Consider the following 24,390-nt stretch of genomic DNA (forward strand, 5'->3'; position numbering starts at 1 on the left):
AATTAAGCACTGAGGTAACTCTTGGGCAGGACCAGTGCGAGCTTTCCCCATTTAGAGGGCAGGTACATCTAGGGCAGCAGCAGTGAAAGTTTTTCCTCCACCCAGAACAGGTAGTAGAGCATTGCAGCACCAAAGCAAACGTCCATCTCTCACAGAAAGTAGCAGATGTAATCGCTCACGGAACCCGTAGTTAAGGCACGAATAGTATGTGGGCTCATGGAAAAATCACTACCGGCGAATTAACGAGTGAACAAGTGAGTTCTGACACCTCTCTCGCTTTGGTTATTTTCCTCATTCTGGTCCTGAAAGCCCAGCTGCCCTCACTTGGAGACCTGCTGTTTTCACATTGATTTTTTGTTTTTCCACTTATTTGCGACGTGGCCGTTACGTATTAGGGGGTTCATTTTTGGAGCATCTCATCCAAAGCTTAAATACCTGTACTGTAGACAAGCACAGAGGTACCAAACCCCTTCGAAAAGGTTTCGAGCGCGTGCGCAACAGGCACTGCGCAATCTCTACCTCGGTTCTGCGCTTGTTCAAAATGTTGAGGGCTGTCACTGGATAAGGTCACCTTTCCCCTGCTTGGACGCGTTTATAGGTTGTCGGAGCCCCTGATCCTACCTCCTAGGCCCGCTTGAATCTGTTGGGACAGCTAGTACGCATCAGTGACAACGTGAGAGCTTTAGCAGGACGGATTGTTTCGAAGAACCAAGCACAATATGGAAAGAGCTGCTAAAGCCGTGAAAGTCAGCTGCCAGATTGGCTATATTCTGTTCCACGCTGCTGTGAGCATATTCGCTTAATTCCCTTTTCATGCACTGGATCCCAGCCTTCACGAAAAAAGATCTAATAAGGCATGTGTAATGAAGATTTAGGGGGTCGCGGGGCCAGCCAAATCCCTTTGAACCCGAGGATAAAGGCGCTGCTGTGCGAAGCCTGCTTGGTGCGCCCGGGCGAGCTCTGTGGCGTATTGTTTCGCACTTTGTGTGCGAGTAAACACCCCGTCTCACTGGAACAGCGCAGCGAGGCAAGCTGCCTAGAACAAGTCAGCCCACTGTGAATAGGCACTGCCAGCCCTTCCGGCTGCGAAGGTCCAGCGCACTGAGGGTGTTTGTTAGCCGAAATAAGAAAAATGTTATTTCCAAAAAATAAACATAAACACGATCATGTACCAAAAGATATCCTTTGTTGATACCTCGTTTTCGCTGCTAATTAGGAGAGAGGCCTTGGCGTCCCCGTAGAAGGCGTTTATTGAGTGCAGGAAGGTTTGGGACGTCATTAAGGCTGTTTATTTAACATTCTGAAACATCATGACTTTCTCAACAAGACTGAAAAAGGGACGTGTTGTAATTCTTTCTCGTGTTGGCAACAAAGCTGACATCTGTGGGCACAGGAGGTCCTTCACGAAGGAATAGCAGATGGATTCAGACTGCTGTACACTCACAAGATTGATTCGATGGCGAATATCCTTCTGCCGGGGCACTTTTACTTGTACAGTATGCCCATTCACGTCACAAAATGTGGAAAGATGGTAAGATGGCTGCCTCCAAGGCCCGTGCAAGGATTGTGGTTGGCCTAGAGGAAGCAGCATTTTTCTGAGCCCCCAAACCTTCAGATGATGGAAGTATGTGTTACTCGTACATGCTGAAATTTGGCACCCCAGTGTATAAGGCCTAAGTTATGAGTAAATACTCATGGCACATAGTGATGACACATATAGTATTGGTCATTGATGGCACGGAAAGAGTCCCCTGAATGACCCTAGAGAGAGAGTTCATTGCCTTGAGTTCTACATGCCGAGTTTCTGTTGGTTTGACTTATTTGGCATCAGCACACATGACAATCATGCATGTGGGCTGACGGCCCACAGTGAGACAGAATGAGATCTAGAGCTGGGGTTTGTGGGGTGAACTGTGGCACACCATATATACACCTTTGTACTGAGTGTGACTACTGTCAGCTCAGTGTGCTGTACAGGACTGACAGTGGTGGCAGGACAGATTATAGTGGCAGGAAAGGCTTTTTTTGTCTGTCACCTACCAGACAGAGATGCCTACTGGCCTCCCATTTATTTTTAGGATTAACTTTCTTTACTTGATTTAGTAGTATGTGTATCATAGATCATCGCCTAGACCCAGTGGCCGGCAAGTGATTAGGGGTCAGTTCTAAACAGCAACAACCCCAGTCCTCCCCTCTTCAATTCCCCAGTTTGCCTCAGCCGCCCCATGTCCAGCCTCCTGTTGATGTAATACCGTCAGTTCCAGGAAAGCTCATTATGAGACTAAGAATGTCTATCTTTAAATTACATTGTACACAGTGAACAAATGTATATAGAAATCGACTACAGTTCAAGAACTTGCTTGGTTCCTTCATCTTCTATATCTCAGACATTTCTGAGAGAACTATTCAAAATACCTTGCAATATCTTTGGCACGCTAGTCCCTTGAATTCAGTTAATAAATAGGCCAGAAATGGAGGCCTGTTAATTACCAACACATTGGCCTTAAATGCCAAAAAGTGCAATGTTCTCAGTGGCAAGGAAATCCCATATTCTAAATATCCAGTTTTTCCCCCATAAAGCAAGAATCACTTGGAGTGTCACTACCAATTGCTTCCCCCCTTATAGACCTCAGAGATATCTCCCTGGGGTGTGGTAGCCCCAACAGAATTGTCCTCATGTCTCATGGAATTGTGATATCAAGAAACATCCTCAGGTCTTATGGAATAATGATAGCAAACTACACCTTCGTGGCTGACAGGGCCAAATTCCAGGAGCCAGAGCTTTTACCACAAAGCCACAGAAGGTGCCCTCTGCTCACCAGTCCTGAGATCTATTTGTCTACCATTCGTGTATCTTTCCTGGAGTCTGATACCAGTAATTCACTATTTTACATACTGGCTCCCTCCATCTTGCATTATGGATGGTTTGTGTATCCTATAATCAATTCTACGCTATTCATCCAGTACGAGTTCCCTTCCCAAGTCTTTCATTCATTGGTTCTTGCCTGGCATTTTACCCAGGGGCTGAGTGAAGCGAATTTGTTTGTAAATATTGAAGATTTGGTGTATGTTATGGTCTCCCTTTAGCACCCATGTCTCGAAAATTGTTAGATATTTGAGTCCTCTTGTCTCCTGGACGGTTACATTACCCAGTGATGCACCTGGAAAAAGTTAAACAGCTCTTGTTTGTGTATCCCATATTCCTCTTTCATCTTATCGAAAGGCTTTCTGCACCTCCTCCAAGAAATGTAGACCTCAGCATCAGTAAATACTGTCCTGGCTCACCTTGATCTCTTCCTCTTTTGTATTCCTCTTTGAGCTCTCATCTTTTGTATCCTTAAGGAAATTCTGGCATTTGGTGCAAATGGTAATAAATTCCTTGCTTACCTTGCTTAAGGGCAGTTTCTCCCACAGTCCCAGTGCCGCCCTGGTGACAGGAGAGGAGCATAGATCCCAGCTTTCTTTTCTATCACTGCACACTTAAAAGAGAGGACCTGGCTATCAAATGGTCTACAGATCACCATTATTTCCCCTGTCCACCTTCCTGTACTCCACCATGTAGCATAGTTAAGCTGCCTGGTAATAGCAAGACAGCTTGGGTACTGACAGCCCTCATTCTATGACTGGCAGGAATACAACTTTATTTGCCACAGGCAGTTCCTTCCCTGACCACACAAAAGCATTCATTATCTTGTGAAATTTTACAAGAAATTTCAGACGATTGAAAGAGCTACGGTAAGCAACAAATATAATATTCGAATCTAGACTGACATTTTCACACTTGCCAATCTTTCTATCCCTAGAACACCTTATCCCATATTTCACACGTTAATGCATGTGGGCAGTAGCAATGGGAAATAATCAAAATGAAATGGAAAATAACTGTGCAAAATTGTCTGTGAGGTAAATAGAGCTATGTATCACACAAATATGTCACAGCTTTGGCTGTTCACTCAAAGGGAAATTTCTGATGTAATATTTCCACTTGTTCTGTGGGAATATGCAGCACCAAAGCTAAGACTATGTTTATTTTAATGATCAATATATCCTGATATTGCTTTAGTTTATTTCAAAGGACGGTCAGTGAGTTTAGAGTGTCTGTGATTGACACCAAGGAATCACCTGCAAATATAGCTATTATGAATTCTCACTTCCACATTCTTACTGCACTTATGTCTTATGCTTTTGTTACTGTGGAATCCTCTTGTTCTACTAAAGCTTTCAGAGTAAGGGCAAACAAAAGAGGCGAAAGGGGGCCCTCCGGACAGGATCACTGACATAACATCAGAACCAACAATATTGTGTGTGTGTGTGTATATTTATATATATTTATCACACAAACCATAACAAATATTAACAATTCAATTTCAAAACATTAAATAACTTACTAAACAATATAAAAAAAATTACAAAAACAAAAAATACATTTACAAAACATATAAAACGTATAGAAATTTAGAAACAAATAAGAATATTATCAAATACTGCAAAATACTGCAAAATCAAAATTATAAACAAATATTAATAATAAATATATTTAAACAATATTGGAAATGTGTTCAAACCTGGGAATAATACATACACTAACCCCATTCCATTTATGCAACAGTAGAGAAATTGTAGAACTTCAGAGGGGTTAAATATATTATTCCCACTCCAAACAGTGCAACAGTAGGGAAAGTGTTGGACTTCAGAGGGGATATAATTACTATTCCCAGTCCAGTCAGTGGAATAGTAGGGAAAGCGCTGGACTTCAGTGGGGTTAAATTTACTATTCCCACTCTAGTCTGTGCTACAGTAGTGAAAGCGTTGGACTTTGGAGGGGTTACATTTACTATTCCCACTCCAGTCTAGGCAACAGTAGGGACAGAGCTTTACTTCAGATGGGTAAAATGTATTATTCCCACTCTATTCTGTGCAAAAGAAGAGAAAACCTTGGACTTCACAGGGGTAGAATTTACTATACCCACACCACTCGTGTAACAGTAGAGAAAGTGTTAGACTTTGGCAGGATTAAAATTACTATTCCCACTCCAGTCTAAGCAACAGTAGTAAAAGCGCTGGACTTCAGAGGGGTAAAATGTACTATTTCCACTCCAATCTAAGCAGCAGTAGGCTAGCTACTTCACTTAAAACACATTACATATTTGCATAACCATATTAATTTAGAAAAAAGGTATAGAACTCTTAATATAAACATCACTTAACACAATATACATACCTATTACAAAAAATAAAAATCAATTAACCAATTTACGAAATTCATAAACAATGTAATAAATAATTTTCCAATTTAAAAATGTATATTTATTACTTAATTGATTTGCCACTCTATACACTTACAAGCCTAGCATTCCATAACTAAAATAATTAAGTATAACATAATATACATAATTGATACTCAATTAAGCAACTAATAAACAATTATATAATTGATAATTAATAATTACTTAACTTCACATCCAACAACCCTACAAACCCAGCAGCCCACACCTAAAGTATCACTAATATATTTATAATATTTCACAATTTGCATATTAATAATCAATTAGATATTTAATTATACAATATTCCAACGCGATATCTCTACAAACTTACCAACCTGCAACTAAAATATCACTAAAATAATTCAGTATTACATAATGTATATAATGAATAATCACTCCAATAACTAATAATACGTTAATAATTGATTAATCAATGAAAACTTAACTAACTTCCCACCCTATACCACTACAAACCCAGCAACCCATACCCAAAACCAAACTAAAATAAATTATTACATAATTTACATTATTTACTAACTTCCTACCCTATACAGCTACAAACCCAGCAACCCGTACCTAAAACTTAACTAAATAAATTAATATTACATAATCTATATAAAATTATTACCTAATTAACTTCCCACCCTGTGTCCCTACAAACATTGCAACCTGCACCTAAAATATAATTAATTAAATCAGTATTACATAATATACATAATTAATATCAATCACATACTTAAAAATTATTAAATAATTAATAACTTATTACTTAATTAGCTTCCCACCCTATTCCCCTACAAACGCAACAACCCTCTACAACTCTAAAACCTTAAAATAATTAAAAAAAAACAATATTCTTTACAACTATATTATTAAAATCAATATTAATAATGGTGTTCTTAATAATTATATTACTTACCTAAAAAACGATATTCTCGACAACTACATCACAATAATTTTGTATTTCAATATTTTATTCCGATATGTCTGTGTTCCAATATTAAAAACTCAATATTTTGTGCAAATACTCTCTGGACAAGAGCCTCTGGATATTTCGAATATTTCTGTGTTTTCCTATTCATATTTCACCAGGTGAAGTATCTTTTTTGTGCTGTCTCCACACCGTCGCCCATTTATAAAACATAACTGGACTGTGTTTACAAGAGATGGCAGCAATGATGCTAACCAATTTACTGTTTTACCTTTTATATTTAAGCCTCTAGGTTTAATCGTGAAATCAAATGATATGCGCTCCATAGCGGGGGATGCTTCCTAACCTAGGAATGGCTATAATAACTGCCACTGAGTCAGTGAGCAGCACTGATCATCCAGAGATTTATAAAACTGTATGAGTGCTGGGGTTAGGGTTACAAAGAGAGTCATATAGAAGAGTGCAGTATTTCCATCAGACTCTGGGACTTTAACCTCCTTTTCCCATTCAGCATGGCGACTATGGTATGGCTTTCTCTGTTCCATTCAAAACTCTGTTGTGAGTTGACACAGATCCAGAATGCAGACATATCACGTCTAATTTAAATTGGCTATCAGGCAGCCTGATTCCCATTCAAGAGGCCTGCTGATGCTGATTATTGGAATGGCGAACTGGAACTCTTGGTTCACATATGCACTGTTTTCCCATAAGGCAAAGGGTCTCTTTGTAGTTTCTTTAAACTGGTCTGCTGGTTTCTATGTGTGTAGCTCATGTATGTGCAGTAGACCTCTCTAGAACATTCATGAGTCCCTTGTAGTAGACCAGACTCAAAGGTGTCAGGGGGGAGAGAAAAAGGGTCCCTATATAGTGTAAGGAAAACCCTTGTCGCTTCGTGCTCGATTCTTTCCCAGAAGTGTTACCCACAACAAGGTGACAGGCAGTCAAGTGAGGAGGTCCCTCCCTCTTGTGTGCCTATGTTTGGGACCCCCAACTCCAACCACCTTCCTGCCTGCACTACGAGACAAAGACTACTGTTGGGCCACAAGGCATCAAATTCAGGAACTGCATGAAAAGGGTTCCAGAGTGGACCTGTGTAATACACAAACTCTGTCTACAAACCTGGGGTAAGTTTGGAGAGAAATCCACCAGCCACTGTGCCGTTATTTATCTACAACCAGATTCTGGGTTCCCAAAACAGCATCACAGAGCAACTCTTCTGCCCTCCAAAACTGGGGTCGCTGACTGACAATTTTTCTCTGCCAGGTTTGGGAACAGGAGCCTGGAAATTCTAAACCATGCCAAAGAAGAGCGACTTTGAACCTGGCTTGAGGGAAGGAGCTGCCTTACTGGTGAGGAGGGTGATGGAGGTAACCATGCATAGGGAAGATGCTGCTTAGAAAAATAGGACTACAATGAGCTGCAGCCCAGGGAAGGACATGCATTGCCACACCATGTAATGAGTTACTCAGACCCCGCTGACATCCAACATGCCCAGAATCAGTGCCTGTGACAAGTGAGCATGTACAAAGACAGCATACACAGCCCCCAATTTTCTCTCATGAAAGATGTAGAGCCTTTGACCACCTGGAACTTAGAAAGTCACTGCTGCACTTGGTGGTCACATCAGAAGTAACTAAAGCACCTACAGACTTGACGATAGATCTAGATAGTGCAATGCAATCAGTGCTGGCTACAGTCATCGTTTGGATCACTGCATTACCATGGGGAGAGCTCTTCAGTTTGTTCTGGTGGCAGGATTTTGTGTGGGTGTTTTATTGAGGATTCGCCCGACTATGACCAAATCCAACCAAATGCTGCCTCCTTTTCTATCAGCCTCACCACCCTGCCTCATTTTATCAGACGTGACTGCTAGTGTACCAGAGACTGCAGCAGCGTTGGAAAGACCCAGGTAGTAGGCTGTGTGGACAATACATCACCTGGAGCAGTTGCACCGCCTACCAAAGCCAGCAGCAACAGGTCCAGCCTGCAGAGACTTAATGACACAAGACAAGCTACAGTGCAAAGACAAGTCACAAAGGGGAAAACATCTTGTACCTATTATGCGCCACTGAATCAATGATCTTTAGAAGGATTGGATTAGAGGAGAACCCGTCATCCCTTTGCAAGTAGAGGAAAACATGTGTGGACATGCACTAAATATACCTGTGCCCACTTGGTGCCAGGAGGACACCAATATGTCAGAAACAGTGTAAGCTTAAAGAGTTTTGGGGTCATGGGTAAGACATGTTTTGCGCCCCCTATGCAACACAACTTCACATTTTATTATTTCTTTTCTGATACTTCAAGCCGGTGTGATTCCAATCCATACTTAAGTATATGTTAGAAATTTCAGAAATGGGGAGTCACAAAAATAGGTAAAATATGCCTTGGCCCCTAAAAACCTGAAGATAACTTTGGGTAGTGAGCGACAGAGACTGAGGTAGAAATGGGCAGGGACATAGAAAGAAGTGAGAAAGAAAAATAAAGGTGATATAGAGAGAAAGATTACTTACCCAAAGAGGTCCTTAGAAGTTGGGTCTCTGGGCAGTTGCCCACTTTGCTCATGCCTTAAAATGATTCTGAAACCTGCATTTCACAGTAACAGAGTGTAACATTACACATATTGCCTTAACAAATACGCTATTGGCTACTTCCCAAAGATGTGGAGGTGGGAAGTTAGTGTAGAAAAGGTTTGGAGTTGGTGCTTACTTTGGTGCCTGCTGCATGAATAGTTTGGCACGAGGTGTTAGAGTTTGTTTTGTGCGATTCTTAATAACGTCCTTTAGGCAGACTGGGCTAAGGTGGATGTGCCTAGCTAGCAGAGTTTATTTTCCAGAGAACTTTTAAAAGGCGTGTTTTTTACAGGGCAGCAATGCAGGATATTCCAAATAAGATCTTGCATCATGTAAGGAGACAGAGAACCTTTTTAAATATATGTCTGAAGCAAGCTGCGCAACAGCTCGAGCAATCAAATGTGCAGCTAATGTTTGAACACAGTGAAATAGTGGTAGACTGAAGTGTTACAATATTGCAACAGTTCCAAGAAAAGTAAGTAATCAATGCTGCTGTTCTTGGAGGCTGTTTGTTGACTTCTGCTGTGGGCGGAGTATTGATCTCTAATAACTATTCAATGCACATAAGGAGTGGTGCCAGGCATTACTACTTAGCTAGGAACAGGCTGTTCTCACTGGTTATTGCTGTAACTGTTGGGTTAATAAATGCTAACATCGCCTACAGGTTGTACAGAATGATGTAGAAGGTCGGTTTCCAAACACCCATAAGGAAAGCTCCAACAATTCTGGTTAGTGAAAGCCTAAATCTTAGTGAAGACAAAACACATAGGTTGCTGCAGGGAAAGCAGGTTCTGCGTCTTTGTGGAGATCTGTATGGAAAAAACATAAGCTTGTCTCTGGATGCAAAATCGTGGTTCTACTAGTCTATTCGCTAAGGCACTTGTATCAACGTTTCAGACTTCCAGGATATCTCATACGTTAATAGTAAATGTATTAGATACCTGGATCTTTGTGCTAAGACCCAGATTAATTTCTGTAATACTAAAGTGTCAGACCCCCCCCCTCCACCACACCCTTCCTAGAGCTTCAGTGCTCTAATGGTTGAGAATGAGACCATCCAATGATCTCTTGGCTCAAGAACTCCTGTAGCAAATATTTCCAGTCAACTGATTAGCTTTGCAAAAGTATGTGTCTAACATTGTAGCAGTTAACTGAGGACACAATTATCAGTGGTCTAGTGCCCCCTTTGCCAAGATTCAGCCTCTGCTAAAGGGTAACTCCAGTGCATCTGTAGCTGCGATTCAGACGCCTGTGTTATCTCTGCTAAAGTTTCAAATTAGTGTTAAAGTGGCCAAGATTAAAATCACCCAACTGTCTCGGCCGAAGCATGATTCCAAACGTCTTACGGCTAAAATTCTGGTATCCAGGTTACTGTTGCTAAAGATCAGCTCTGCTGCTCAAAGAACTAAGATTGAGGTATCTGGATTATCTGAGCATGGCCCTATTGGTGAAGTTGTCCACAACCCGGTTTTCTTTGCATAGCCTAACCCCTTATGCAGTTCTCTGCTAGCCAATGGTTGATCTCTCTATCTAGGCATGACTCTGATAGGTAAGTTTCAGGCTTCCTTGGTCCTTCTGCTATGGTGTGACAGTGATATCTATGTAGTCAAGGTTCTGGAGTCCAAGTCTTAGTATTATGATTATGATTCAGTTATTATGCTTTTTTTATAGCCACTGATAATTCCGTCCAATAAATCCCAGATGTCAAGGGTTGAAAGTAATGTGCAGGCTCGCTGGTTCTTTTATCTTCAAATGAAATCTTAAGCACCAGTAACCAAATTATTGTTAGACTAAAAATTTGTTTCTGAAATATTAAAGGCGTTGTTTGACCGACCCTTGCACCTAGTCATCTTCCCCAGATTCCACATGGTATTGCCTTCTGCTATGTTGAGTGGGATCTGTGACAAGGCTGTAGCATTAGGCAATGTCCTTCACCCACTGCCCTGGTCCCCAATGTCCTATTACTCTGACCAGACCTTTTGTCAAATGCTTCTGTCCTTAGAGACCTGCAAGCACAGCCTTCAGCAATACCCAGCACAAGGTGCAGGGCCTGGTCCTTGCCCTCTTGGCACTAGAGCTCAAAGGGCCCAATCTTTGACTGCATCCAGCAGACTCAGGTTGTCTTCGACCGTGACCTTTATCAAGTTCTCCTTAGGGGGAAGCCAGTAGGAAATGGAACTATTCTGTATTTTCACTTTCATCAAATAGATGTGGAGAAGAACAATTCAGATACCATCAATGATGTGAATGATGATGTGACAGGTAATATCCCCAGTGATGCCAATGATGATATAATTTCTCTTATCTGTGTATGTATATGATGAGATATGCTGCTGATTTACACATAAGCAGTGTATATCCTAAAACATTAATATTAACATTAACTGTAGCTTAAGGCTGCAGTACCACTTTCCGTATCTACTTGTTCTGTTCTTGTATAACTATACAAATGTTTGTATTGGTATTTATATAGCACAAACCTAGCTGTGAAGCAATGGAGGGCTGCACATTACATGAGAGGCTGCGAGACCATCTTTATCTTTCTAAACAAGGCTGTTCACCAATCGGGGAGGTTCCCCGCATGATCCTGACTTCTGAGAGCAGCTGATCTTCAGTGCTGGATCGGAGCATGAGTGCCCATGAAGCACTACAACTGGGGCAGAAACGGCGGAGGTGTGGTGCTGGGTATGTGAGATATAGGCCTTGCTGACCAGTGGCAGCTATGCAGATGGGCAAGGTAGGCCAGGCAAGACACAAGCTATTGTGGGTGTTATTTAAGGGCATAAGATTAATTTGGGATCACTCGGCGACCTACAATAATGTAAACAGTAGCTATTTGACCTCTTTGGGGTAAAAACAAACTTACTGTAATATCTTGGGTTAGCTTGTTGTGTGGTGACCTGCTGAAAACTGAATGGGAAGACTACATAGCACTAGAAAGGCTACACTACAGGTGGATCCACACAGTGCCAAAATGCACAATGCTACCAACAAGCCTGGACAAGATACCCTAGTCCTAAAACTGGAAGCCAACACCTCAAACAAAGATAAACTGGACAAGGTCCCAAGGGCAATATCCACGCTAAAGACTAACTTGAGAACAAGGTGGGTGCAGTAGCAAAACAGATGGGTATCTTTAGGAAAAACAACCGCAAGCTTGCAGATAAAGTACATATTAACGAGGCACTCATGCAAACGCTGCACCCACAAACAACTGATCCCTCAAAACAACCACAATACCTAATAGAATGACTGGTGTTCTTGGAAAGTCAGAGCAAAAGATGTAGAGGGAAAAGTGCAGTACAATAATTTGAGCACAATTGGGGTGCCTGACGGGACAGAAGGTTGTGACCATACAATATACATCAGAACCTGATTCCAGAAAGATGTCTCTTCTTAAGGGTTGTTACTTTACTTCACGGTGGAGTGAGCACATAGGGTTCTGACCAAGAGGCCCTCACCAGACAATGCACCAAGACCTACAGTCGCCAGGATACTTAGTTTTAGGGACAGAGATGAAAATCTACAAGTCATAAGAAAGGCAGGATACGTCAGTAATGCAAAAATCATGATATTCTCAGATTAGACCTTTGTGGTCCAACATAAAAGAGCCTCCTTTACACAAGTCAAGCAAAAACTAAAACGGTCCGATATAAAATATGCACTTTTGTTCCCTGTTTAAGTGTGCATAGTAGCCAACCAACATTCCAACTTTTTCACAGAACCAAAATCTGCATGGAACTGAACTGAACAATATAAAACAATCAGGTCGAGACTAACTAAGACACATGAATGACCAAACAGACTCTGGAATGACAAAGACTCAACACCTAGGCAAAATATTAGCACAGGTGGAAAAATCTATGCTCCTGCAAACGGAAGAAGAACAGAAGGAAGCCTTTGCCATAGCAGCAGCACTGACAAAAACACTCTTCAGTTCATGGTCCTCGCTGACAGAATCTTTGGCATTGGAAGATGATGCCTTAGCAGAGGAAGACTCTCACTCCCCCCTAATAGCTACACCACAAACAGTAGTTGATAACATATAACATCTGTAATGTGGACAGTAGGTAGCACAGACAGATGTAATTTGAAATAATGCATCATTATCCTGCATAAATAGTAACAGTCGTATGTGAAAACTGACCTCACAAATATTTGTTTTGAGACTTGGCTGCTGAAATTATTTGAAGGTCATTGAGGCAGCGGATGGTACAGCACATGAACGGTGTTGAGATGTGCTGTAAGTGTATATTATATGCATGTGCTGGGCATTGTATACCTGTGAGAGATGCAATACATGGAAGACTCTGAGTTCCATTCGGGGAGATCCAGGGCTGGGTAGAGCAACATGAGGAGAAGAGGTAGAAAAATCTCCCCAGATAGATTTGTGTATTGCTGCATTCCTGTAAGCTGAGGGGGACACTCTGGAGTAAGTACACTTCAAAAGCTGTTGTTTGATTCAGAGGCAGGTCACAAGGAAGGGACCTGGGCACATCTCAGGAAGAAGATGGGGCTGATAAGAGAATTCTGTAGACTAGGCAGAAAGCCCTGGGATAACGGTTTGATTCACATTTCACTGTGGCTGACATCCAGGTGTGAATCTCTAGTCACTCCCATGGCCTGTGTTGTGGGGCTATCAGATTTAAAGTTGCTTCTGCTGTGACCAACTGCTTTCTGGAGGCGGAAAGAACAGAGGAGTGGGCACTTAAAAAAGAATCAGACCCCCCAATATAAATTTCCAAGACTCAGACACAAAGTCACCTCTGGCCCCTGGAAATGGGCCATCACAAAGGGAGTTTGATACCCCATAAATTGGCAACTATCAAGCAGCCAGTCAGCTGTGTGAGGAGAAGCATAGCAAGACCTCTGCTGTGACCAGGACTGGGGGCAAAGGCCTGCTAGTCTCCTAGTTGGGTGAGGGGACATCACCTAGGGAATCCAAGGCCACCTGCCCTGGAGTCTGGACCACCAGCGCTTGCCAAGACCAGTGTGCCCTGTGAAGAAGAGGGAGCGAAGCACAGTGGAGAATCTTGGCAAGTGGGTTTGCTTAGCGATGTGTGAGGAGATGGCTGCACCACAGATCAGATTGTTGCCCTTGTGTAGGGAAAGTCGGCAACCCCTGTAGGCCACAGGACAGCCGCCGTGAAGTGAGCCATGACTGTTGCTGCATCGAACGGGTCATCACATGTGTCTAGTGTGAAGTTGGTGACCCTGTATGCCAAGTGGGCCCGCTGTGAAGACTGCACTCTGCCAATCAAACGTGAGCCTGTGTGCATTGGTGGGAGGGTGACTGTATACCAGAGGGGGCCACCGACACCAACCAAGAAGTATGGGCTAGTCAGATCATCGGAAGAGAGAGGCTACATTGGTAATCCTAGTGGTCTGAGCCATAACTGTGGACCAATGCCAGGATCTTCGTACCCCGATCCCCACTACCGCTGGGAAGAACCGAAGAACTTATCCAGCTTGGAGAAGCCAGGAGTACCTCCCCCCCCCCCAGCTGCTGCTGGACCATTTGTGAAAAACTCTCGGAAAGCCGAGCATGCCCGCCTGGGCACTGTGCGAGAGACTTACCGTAGACAGCCGCTGCAGCTCCATGGCCCATGGAGGGGCCACACTCAGAGGCTCTGATTGCGCTGATTCTACTGGCTCAGGTATGACGATTTTGGAGTTCTGAGGAACTTGTTTGCCAGATAGTGCTGCAGTGCTAGAAAACATTTGACTTTAATACAGAGATGGAGTGGGACTCCTGAGACTAGAACTACTAGTGGGAATTAACCTGAAATCTGCCTTTGATGAATGGGCAATAACCACTATCGCTAGCTTGAGGGGAGTGGGACTCAGGGACCCGCCTATGAAACACTAATGCCCCAACATCAGGGGATGTGTGTATTATTTGAGAATGTTGTATTTTACTTTGTAGTCGAATATAAATACTCCTTTTTGTTTATAAAAGCAAGTATTTGACTGGACAGTCATTTATTGCTGCTGTTGTGCGTATTTTGAATTGTAAGCCTGTGTTCAATCCCCAGTGTCTACCCCTCCCTCTTCCCCCCTCCATAAGAATCCTTGGACCATTCGACCCACTCTGCTAGTAGCTCAAGATCCATAGTAGGTCAGGTCCCAGGACATCAGAAGTAAAATGCTTTAACCCGCATAGGTGGGCCAAGTAACCCCTGCTTGCCCCATGACTCTCTGAGCAGGGTTCCTAAAACAGCAATAGCAAAATGGTAATTTTACAGAGGCTACAATATATTTTTTCTTTTGTTATTCTACCCTTGATACTACAAAGAGGTCGACCAGCTGTTAGGTAAACTAATTTGGGGTTGGGGGGAAAATGCCACATTGCCCTATCTACACTTAAACTGTCCACAGAACACTGTGGCCTGGGAATTCCATCCTTTGAAATGTATTACTTGGCAGCCCAGCTCAAGTAGACCATAAGATGGATGGCGAGCCGCTCTTTGGAGGAGACCAGTCGGGAATCAGAACAGCTGAAAGATAGCACCTCACAGACAATATTTTTCCCCAAGTTTAAAACTCTAGTTGCCTGTTTGAGTCTGGTGAGCATAGAAACAGCATACCTTAGAAAGGGCAGACTTATTACCTTTCAGACACTCTTCTGAAAATTATGAGTTGCAAAAAGGTAAATTTACAACATATGCCTTGTGAGAGAGGTGGCAGATAATCCAAAAAGAACTGCAACCACGTAACTTGTTGCAAATCCTTCACAAAATGCAGGATGGAAGGAAACTCATATGTAAGCTATACAGGGCACAACTGCAACAAGTTGGACCTATGCTGTCCTCACTAAGGGTAAAATGGAAAGCAAATATAGTCTAAATTATGAATGACAAAGAATGGAACATTATTATTCAATACCCAAATCAGGTTTCACATAATGGAAGATTTAAGCTTACAAAGTTTCATATACTGCATAGAGCCTACCTTAGACATGCGCAGATAAGCAGGATATACCTAAATACTCCCTCACATTGGCCAAATTGTCATGACCAAGGGGCCGAGTTCTAGCACAGTACTGGCATGAAATCACAGAAATCCTGTGCAGCTCACAGTTCTAACATGATTACTAAAGATGGAAACATGCCTTTTACTGGTATTAGAACAGCCCCCAAAAAATATAAGGAAGAGGCAACATTATTAACATTGCTATTTGCCAAAAGAAACATCACTATGGCACAGAAGAGTAAAGTTCCCCCTTCGGTCACCAAATGGCATAACACACTCACACAGCTGATTGTTGCAGACAGTAGGACGCTCCATTAGGAGGAACAGCAAGAGATAAAGAAATTTTCAATAGCACACAAATTAAATAAGTTAACTGAGAACTTAGTAGAAGTTTCCAAAGATGACAATAAACCTAAACAGACTCTCCCGATATGACAAGAATAATCTAGAAGATACACTCCCTACTGTTTTTGCTGGGAAGGTCTTACAGGCTCCACCAAAATATATTGGCTCCATTGTGAAGTGGCTTAAAAAGTACCAACTCCTAATTCTATTATAGGTTCATCTGGTCATTTTGAGACACCCCTTGAAGATGGACTGTCCGTCAAAATGGTAACCACTGTTCCCCACACACTATAGCAGGACTTGAGGCTTGATCCATTTCGCTGAAGTAGAGGCTCTCAGCTTAGCCCTGGATTGTTTGCTTGATGTAACATAATACTACAGGTACAATTTGGGGTGAAACACTCGGCTAGCAGCGCATTCCATACAGAGGAATGGTAGTGGCTGGGAAAGTTCCCAACTGCACAACAAAGATTGGAATCAACCCGAAAATTATTGCTAATTGTGGAACGTAGCCTTAATATACCATAAACTCCCCTGGCATGGCACATACCCTTATACAGGGGAATGTCTTCTCTTGATTCCGCTAACAATGAAAGGCCTGATCAAGAGTTTGGTGGAGGGGACTACAATGCCACAAACATGGCAGATATCCCGTCCGTATTACGATCCCAATATCCCTATGAAAATCGTAATACGGCGGATGGGATATCCGTCACATTTGTGACGCTGTAATCCCATCCACCAAACTCTAAATCAGGCCCTATCTTTTGTAGTGTAAGTGACTGTTGATGACAGGATGTTCCTGTATGTTCATTCAGACTTAAATGGTTAATAATAGGAGAATAGCTTAATGAAACGTATTATGTACTACCTCCAACATAATACATCAGTTGTAAACTCACCTTTAGTTAACTGTTGTTCCACTACCTGGTTCCTGTTGCCCTACTATTCTACAGGGGGCTGTTTCTGGGTATTCCTTTCTTTCCTTTCTCTGTTCCCACCTTCCGTTATTAGCTATCTCTCCCCTATTTATTTTATGATTCAAAAGGAGAAAATAAGGTGTTGCATAACCTGTCGCGTAGGATTTGGACGGCAGAATCACTTGCACTATGGGGGACTGAGACTGAACCCACTACAGGTGACACCTGTCGACCTAATCCAGGTTTTGCTCCGGCTGACTAGCAGTGCCTTATCTCCACCCAAGAGCAGGGATGATTGGGCAACCGACCGCATGACACAATTGACTCCTCAGGGAAATCGTGGTCACTAAGATCTCGTCCGTTTCTCTCAGTTACATTAGTCTCACATATACAATGACAATCAGAGGCAGAATAGAGTTCAATAAGGTTTTATTGAAGTAACTGCATCTTTTATAATAAAGCATTTAATGCAATACCTAGGACAATGAAGCATGAAAGGATTAAAATTGTGACAAGGAGAGTGAAACATAAAAATAACGCTACCATATTGTCACTAGAGCCGTTAAAATAGCTCCGACCTAGGCTATGTTAGAGCACAGCATGTTAAGATCTAATTCTGCCCTTCAGGTTCCCCGTGAAGACATCTCCCTCATACCTGAGCAAGAGGCCTGTAGTCTACATAAGCAGCTGCAGCAGAGCACTCAGCAATCAGCATACAGTCGTGGTCATCTGGCTGGAATCTCCCTCTAACGTACATGGGTCAAAGTAGTGTTTTTATAATAAAACAACTGATGTTCCAAGAAAGGATACCCACGTAAGAGTGTGTATGCTTCTATGAACACTAGAGACAAAGTGTTACCACATTTGCCGGCAACCTATCTTACTGCAGCCTTGAGTAAAGCACAGAGTGAAAGAAATGTCTTGTTTAAGAACGCAGTGCTGGACTAGGCAAAGAACAGCTAGATAAGAGAAAATAAAACAAGACGGCAAATGTGGCTGTTGTTAAAATAATAAAACAAAGCTGAATAAAATATATCTAGGTTAAAGTGCACAGCGGCAGGCCTAGTTTGCTAAAATACCGTGTATGAAGCTATAACTAAAATGGCTACACAACAAACCATTGTTGTGAAATGTTGCTGTACAATTAATAATGCCTATCTTGCACTATGGAATTTATTGCAAATTTGTTCCTTGTTCTCAATAAAAATGGGGATCACACACATATCTTAAGGCATGGAGAGATTAAAGGTGCAATTTAGACAACCGAGTATGGTATTTACTCCATCAGGGCAACAGAGTAAAATACCCTGTGTTCCTCATGGAGTACCCATACTCCAAATTAGATGTCCACAGGCCCAGCTGTCTTCACTAGTCTTTGACAGTACTGTCCATCAAAATCTAAAGCAGAATTTAGTTTTTGAATAAACAAAAAACATGGTGTGGGAATCATTTAAACGCTTACTGTTTCTTACGGCCATGTTTTTCATGACAGTATGTGAGATCCATTATAAATTGGGTGAGTGGTCAAATGGCCAAACCTCCAATGGCCCAAACTTCTTTGGGCTGTCAGAGGAGTATGTCAGCAACGAACATAGAATAGTCTTGTCACTGACATACTTAAGGTCAGCCCAATTGTAAATTAGGCGGGAGAACCTTGAGTTTGGAAAAGAGGATACTCCTTGCTGTTGCAATAGAGTACTTTCTCCTCCTAAATCAGCCACAAAGTGATTTACCCAACATCACACAATGGGCCTGATTTAGAACTCCCGAAAGATAAATTTCATAGAAACAAATGGGATTTAGATTTTGGTAAACAGGATATCCATCACTGTTGTGAAACAGTAACCCGTCCACCGAGTTCTAAATCAGGCGCAATGCTGATTGTAGCTACCATGGCCAGATCTGAACAGGGACCACCTAGTTCAAAAGGTAGCAGCTCAAACTACTAGGCCACAGCTTCTTCCAAATAACCCAGCCTTTCCATTGCAGCCAGAACAGCTGTCATCTAGGCCTTCCAATGCCACTGGAAGGTGCCTGATACAACTGAGAGCTCTACAAACTGAGGATGAGGTAGATGGACTGCAAGGACCGCAGCTAGGTAGTCCTGCATGAAATGAAAATAAAATTCATGAAGCCCCTTAATCACTCAGACGAGGGTTTCTAGGTGCTATTACTTGATTAAAAATACATTCAATGTCAAAGACGGAGAACCTGAGGAGGAAAAGGTGAAAAAAAAGAAAAATAATATTTAAAAACCTGCTTGATGAGCCAGGTTTTAAGCACTTTACGAAAGACAGACCAGTATGTAATTGAACGTATGGCCAACGGCAGGCCCAGGAAGACAGCAGAACTGCCCTCTTACATGACAGAATGGAATCTGGCTGCATTCATCAACCTCAAACGTCTATATTGATGGTAGAAGGAGAAAATGTTCCGTAGACCTTATGGGCCAATCCTGTTCACCGCTCTATGAATATGTGATAGCAGTTTAAACGGAAGCGCTTAGAGATTTATAACCATTTAAGGTCCTTGAGTTTTAGAAAAAACTGAACAACAACTAGGGATGTTGAGTAGTAACCTGGCTAAAGCATTTTGAACAATTTGCAATCTATCAGTAAGCTTTTTGGAAATACCTAGATATAAGGCATTGGAGTAATCCAGCCTAGAGGTAACTAGCACCTGAACCACAGTTTTCCTGGCAGAGAAAGGTAGAAATGGGAGCACCTTGTGAAGAGCTTTTAATGCGCTAAAACAGGTAGTGGTGACAGCCTGAACCTGTGGATAAAAAAGATAACTGGAAGTCAGATTTGACTCCATGGTTGCATACAAATTCAACCGGGCATGATGGGCACCTAGCTAATTTGGCCACCAATCATTTATCCAGAGCTGAGGATTAGGACCACAAAATCTTTGTTTTGTCAGAGTTTACGCTTTAGATGATTTTGAGACATCCAATCAGCTACTGATGTCATATATTGAATGAACTTGAGTTTAATTTTTCTGCTGTCCAACATCAATGACACAACTAACTGAGTGTTGTCTGCATACGAAAACACTTCAAAACCATACCCCTTTACAAGTCTTGCAAAAGGGGGCCATACAGATGTTAAAAAGGGTCAGACTTCATGCTGACTCCTGTGGCACACCCCAATCAATTGACACCAAAGAGGAGAAATAAGGGAGAAGTTTGATGGCTTGTTTGCGTTTTTTCAAGAAGTCTACCAACAAATCAAGGGCAATGCCTTTAACACCAATTTCCCGCGGATTATGTAAAAGAATCTTGTGGGAAATGGTGTTGAAGGCAGCCGAAAGATAAAGCAGTATAAGCACTGCTGTATCCTTTAAACTCTCTGTCACCATGGGCAGTAGTGATTGAGTACAATGCCAGAAGCCACATTGCCTGGAATCCAGGATACTGAGTGAGAAAAGAATTGATATAAGATTCTAGCTTCATAGTTGGTGTGGGTAATAAAGAAATAGGCCTGTAATTTGCCATATTTAAAGAATCCGTGCTAACTTTTTTTTTAATTGGCGCTATTACAGCAGATTACCAAGGTGCTGGGACTAAAGCAGATTTAACACATGCAATCAATAAAGAACAGAACAAAGGGATGATGGTGGCAGCATCCATTTAGGATACGTGGAGGACAGGGGTCATTCGGGGATTCTGAAGAACACTGGGATAACAACTTCTGCATAGCCTGGTCAGTAATAAGAGGAAATTCTCTTAGATGCAGTTAGTCACCACTCGTCTCAGACAACATGGAGACTAAGGTGGTCATTCTGACCTCGGCGGTAAAAGGTGCCTACCGCCGGTCAGAAATCCTCCATAATTCCGCCGCGGTCGCGGTAACCCGCCACGGTCATTCTGACCCGCAGCAGCCAAACCTCCGAAAATCCGACAGCCACAACAGACCGCCAGACCAGCGGTCGGCGGAAAAGTGGAGGTGAGCAAACCTCCACCGTCACGCCAACAGAAATACGCCCATGCCATTACGACCCACGAATCCACGCGGCGGTCTTTCAAACGCGGTTTTCCATTGGCGGTACACACCACTGCGGTCAGAATACACACAAACGAACAAAACTCAGCCACATTGGCCGATTTGAATTCCACACACCTGATACACATAGACACACCACTCCCACACACACAATACAATATAAAACACACACCCACATCACCCACAAACCCCTACGACCAAAAATTCAGAAAGAAGCACTGAGAGACACATCAGCGATCACAGAATACCATCACACAGAGGCACACTACACCATCACCCACACAATATCCACACACAAAACAACACACACCACCACACTCAACACACTTAACTACACATACTCCACCCCACACATCATACACACCACTCCATGGCACCCCAAAGACACCCCCGCTTCTCAGACGAAGAACTCAGGGTGGAGGAAATCGTTCGGGTAGAGCCCCAGCTCTTCGGCACACAGGTCCAATACACCAGCATTGCCCGGAGGACGGAGCTATGGCAGAGGATTGTCGACAGGGTCAACGCTGTGGGACAGCACCCCAGAAATCGGGAAGACATCAGGAAGCGATGGAACGACCTACGGGGGAAGGTGCGTTCCATGGTATCCAGGCACAACATCGCCGTGCAGAAGACTGGCGGAGGACCCCCACCTCAACCCCCACAATTTACAACATGGGAGGAGGAAGTCTTGAACATCCTGCATCCTGACGGCCTCGCAGGAGTTGGCGGAGGAATGGATACTGGTAAGTTGAAGCTTCACTACTGCTTCCCCCCCACCTGCATGCCAAATCATACCCCAACCCTCACCCCCATCCTCGAACCCCACCCTCACCCCCACCCCCATCCTCACCCCCACCCTCACCCCCACCACCATCCTCACCCCCACCACCATCCTCACCCCCACCCCCAGCACACCGATTCCCTGCCAATGTCTCACCATCACAACCCACACATCCCAAAACCTAGGCCTGCATGGACACCCATCACCAAAGCATGCCCAATGCATATACACATCCCCCCCACAAGCCACCCTCACCAAAGCCCCCACACACGAATGCCAGAACTTGGGGACACGGGAATCCACAGAAACACCCATATGCCACACATTGAAACTATAACCATACCTCTATACCCCTGCAGGACCCGACCGTCAACACACCGCCACGGAGGGCCCAGAATTCTCCACACCCCCCACCCAAGAGGCCGTCAGCGATGACAGCAGCTCTGTCGACCTGGACACTGATGACCAGCCCGGACCATCGGGGACCTCTGGACAGTCGGTTCCCCTCACACAGGCACAGGCCACTACAGACCCAAACCCTTCTGGGAACACCAGCACAGCTCCCACCCAGCGGGCCCATGCCTCTGTCTCCAGGGCGCGTCAATCTGCGGTGTGTCTACCACTACAGGGCACCCAGGATAACCCACCACCCCAACAACAACAGGGACCTGGGGGCAGTGGTAGTGGGCACACCTGCCAGGGGGCAGAGGCCCAGGGAAACAGGGCAACTCGGAGGGCAGCTGTGCGACAGGGGGGGGGGGCGGGCCTAGGGAACCCACTCTCCACGAGGCCCTCACCACCATCATGGGAGCATACAACCGCTCCCAGGAGACGATGGCGACGGTACTGGCCCGGTTCCAGGAGATCCAGGTACTGCAGGAGGAACACTATCGGGGGTACAGGGAGGACATCAGAGCCCTCACCTCCACCCTGGTTACCATGGTAGGGCTGCTGCAGGACCTCATCAACACCAGGACGGACACTCAACAACAACAAAGGGCCCCTGCCACTAGCCTGGACCAAGAACAGCCAACCACCTCCGCCGGCGCTAGTGGACAGGAGGCCCCCGCACAACAGCAGCCCACCAGACCCCCACCTCCTGCAGGAGAAGAACCACCCGCAAGAGGGCCCTGAGATCTCGCAAGAAGACAGAGTAGGATGTCAAGACCCCCGCCAGCAAAGGATACCACCTGATGTCATCCCACTGTCCCACATTGTCACCCTGTCCATCCTTGAACTGCCCATGCTCCATCTCTCCACAGGCCTCTGGACAATGCACCTGTGTGACTGTTACTCTGGACTCTGCCATGGACATTCCTTCACCATAGCCCCCACCCACTTGAAACCACCCATCCCATTTTGAGCACTGAAATAAACACCTATTTTGCACAAAACTATCTGGAGTCTGGCTGTGATTTCAAAATATTGTAATTGACATGACAGTGCAAATATGTCCTTGTACATAGTGAAGTCAACAAACAGCTGCCACAAAGCTGTAGTCCATGGGGAAACGAAGCACAGGACTCGTAGTGGGGACCCCAGATCTAAAATAGGGAGGGAAAAGCCACAACTCAGTCATCATACACTGGGGCAAATAGACAGGCAGCAGAGATGCAGGAGAGTAGTTCACATTTACTAAATTATGTTTGAATTGTTACCTGTGTCCTATTGGAAGTACTGTTCAATGATTCTGTCCCTGTTGTCTGTTTCAGCCCCGTCGTCTTCCTCCTCGTCACTCTCCACAGGTTCCACAGCTGCCACAACACCACCGTCTCGACCATCCTCCTGCAGGAAAGGCACCTGGCGGCGCAAAGCCAGGTTGTGAAGCATGCAGCAGGCCACGATGATGTGACACACCTTCTTAGGTGAGTACATTAGGGATCCACCTGTCATATGCAGGCACCTAAACCTGGCCTTTAGCAGGCCAAAGGTGCGTTCGATCACCCTCCTAGTACGCCCATGGGCCTCATTGTACCGTTCCTCTGCCCTGGTCCGGGGATTCCTTACTGGGGTCAGTAGCCACGACAGGTTGGGGTACCCAGAGTCCCCCAATAGCCATACACGGTGTCTCTCTAGCTGTTCCATCACGTAAGGGATGCTGCTATTCCTCAGGATGTAGGCGTCATGCACTGACCCTGGGAATTTGGCATTTACATGCGAGATGTACTGGTCAGCCAAACACACCACCTGGATGTTCATGGAATGGTAACTTTTTCTGTTCCTGTACACCTGCTCCCTGTCTCTTGGGGGAACCAAAGCCACATGGGTCCCATCAATGGCACCAATGACGTTGGGAATATGTCCAAGGGCGTAGAAATCACCCTTCACTGTAGCCAATTCGCCCACCTCAGGGAAAATGATGTAGCTCCTCACGTATTTCATCAGGGCAGACAACACTCTGGATAACACCTTCGAAAACATGGGCTGAGACATCCCAGAAGCAATTCCCACTGTTGTCTGAAATGACCCACTTGCCAAGAAATGGAGTACTGACAGGACCTGCACCAGAGGGGGAATCCCTGTGGGTTGGCGGATGGGGGACATGAGGTCGGGCTCCAGCTGGGCACACAGTTCATGTATAGTGGCACGGTCAAGCC

The sequence above is a fragment of the Pleurodeles waltl genome, chromosome 1_2 (assembly GCF_031143425.1).
Source record: "Pleurodeles waltl isolate 20211129_DDA chromosome 1_2, aPleWal1.hap1.20221129, whole genome shotgun sequence".
NCBI classification, from domain to species: Eukaryota; Metazoa; Chordata; class Amphibia; order Caudata; family Salamandridae; genus Pleurodeles; species Pleurodeles waltl.